The 2,332-nt window shown below is 36.3% G+C and overlaps 1 protein-coding gene across 2 annotated transcripts in view; it reads left to right on the top strand.

The window, feature by feature from the left end:
• Positions 1–2,332, top strand: part of LOC106874585 (uncharacterized) — an 82,592-nt gene that overhangs the window by 72,693 nt on the left and 7,567 nt on the right. The window lies entirely within an intron of this gene.

The raw sequence follows: 2,332 nt of genomic DNA, 5'->3' as shown, positions 1-2,332 counted from the left end.
GTATATATATATATATATATATATATATATATATATATATATACACACACACACATACGAACATATGCATATGTATAATTGTACATACACACACATGTGCATATTTACATGTATGAATATATTTACGTATCTCCCTCTCTTTCCACACACACACACACACACACACACACACACACACACACACATGCACATTTGTCATTCTTAAGTTCGGAAAAACAACCTCAAAAAGACTACTCGCTGTATGTTGTAAAGTGTATACAGATTATAAGTCATTTTATATGCATATATGCATCTATCTATCTATCTATCTATCTATCTATCTATCTATCTATCTATCTATCTATCTATCTATCTATCTATCTATACTTCCCTCCATCCATCCATCCAGCCATCCATCTATCCATTCAAGGAGCAAGATTAGATAGAGCAATACACACACAACTACACATTGATATTTTCAAATAACATATCACGATTGATATCTTTACATAAGACATCACATATGATATCTTAAGAGATCATAATTGATATCTTTAGATAATATTTCACAAATATCTTTTAGTAACATATTTGTAACTGATGCCTTCAAATAACATTGGGCATTTAACATCTTTACATAATGTCACAATTGATATCGTTAAGTAACAAGTCATATGTCTTTAAATAACATACTATATTTGATATCTCTTCATAACATGTCCCAATCGATATCCAAAAGCAACAAGCCATAACTGACATTCTTAAATATCAAATCACAATTGACATAAGCAATTTGTGACATAAGCATGTCACAGATTATATCTTTAAATACGAAGTCGTGGCTAATATCTTCAAATGTGAGATCACACACATTTGATATCTTTACATATAATAACACGTCACAAATGATATCTCAAAGTATTCGCAATTGTTATCATTACATATTACGTCACGTATACTTTCTTAAGTTTTCTGTTTCTGCTATTTACATTGTGGTTAGGGAAATTTTAATCTAAAATTTCTGTCTTTCTATAAATATTTCAAGAGTGTTCTTTAAAAGAAAATCAAGTATTTTCTTCGAAAAGTTTAAATAATATTTTCTATATTATCTAAAAGTGTTTAAATATTTTGGTAGTTTGCCATTTTAAACGAAACAAGCAAATGTTCAGATGGTTCGATGTCGTGGAACGGTACAATGCGGTATGTAATCTACTGCTACTTTACTCAAGGTCAGTCCTGATAAACAGATCTCCGATCCAAGGCATTCCAGCTGTAACCATCCCGTCACTTATCAAGAGATAAAGTATTTAGGACTACATTATCCAAAAGTTTGTTGTTTTACCTTTTCATGACGATATGTGGCTGATTCATTCACTAATTCTAACATTTTGAACAATACACCCTGAATCAAGATATTTTTGTTGATTCATGCTGAATTGCGGTGTGTTTGTAGCGCAGTGTTGATTGGTGCTGTGTGATATAAGATGGTGCCTTGCGCTGGTATTGTTTAGTGTTGTATTCTATGGTGCGGTGAAGCGCAATCTATTCGATTTGTGTGGAGTGGTGTGATGTTGTACAGAAGACGTACCTGGGTGGTAAGAAGCTTGTTTCCCAACTACATGGTTCCAGGTTTAATTCTCCTACTGCGTGGCATCTTGGGGGTATTGTCTCCTACTATAGCCTCGGGCCGTCCAAAACTTTGTACGTGGATTTGAAGGCGAAAACTGAAATAAGTCCGTCGTTTATGTGCGCGCGCGCGCGTGTGTGTTTGTCTCCTACTACCGCTTGACAACCGGTATTGGTTTGTTTACGCCACCCGCCCCTAACTTAGCGGTTCAGCAAAATAGACTCGTAGAAAAGGTACCATGCGTTAAAAATGAATAAGTAGTAGAGCTGACTTGCTCGGCTAAGCCGTTCAAGCCGGTACCCCAACACGGTCGCAATCCAATGACTGAAACAAGTAAAAGGTTAAAAGAAAAAGGTATGGTATAGTGAGGTGTGGAGTAATGAAGCAGTGTGGTGGTGCGGTGTAGTGAAGCTGTGTGGCGGTGTGGTGTGCACATTTTTAATGTATCGTCGGCCATCATTGCAGTTCTCCGACCCATGAAAATTTGACACGTGACACAATGACGTTTGTCAATAGACGTTCGATGAGAATTATCTGCATCGTTAACTTTGCTCCTCCCACCAATCGTTTTCCTCCTCTTCTTTAATCGTTACTGTCGTCGTGGTCTTTCCCCTTCTTCTTCTTCTTCTTCTTCTTCTTCTTCTTCTTCTTCTTCTTCTTCTTCTTCTTCTTCTTCTTCTTCTTCTTCTTCTTCTTCACCACCACCACCGCCGCTACTACTACTAT

This window comes from Octopus bimaculoides, chromosome 8 (genome assembly GCF_001194135.2).
Source record: "Octopus bimaculoides isolate UCB-OBI-ISO-001 chromosome 8, ASM119413v2, whole genome shotgun sequence".
NCBI classification, from domain to species: domain Eukaryota; kingdom Metazoa; phylum Mollusca; class Cephalopoda; order Octopoda; family Octopodidae; genus Octopus; species Octopus bimaculoides.
The sequence above is the reverse complement of the archived record's forward strand: the minus strand, read 5'-3'. Positions and strand labels throughout refer to the sequence as shown.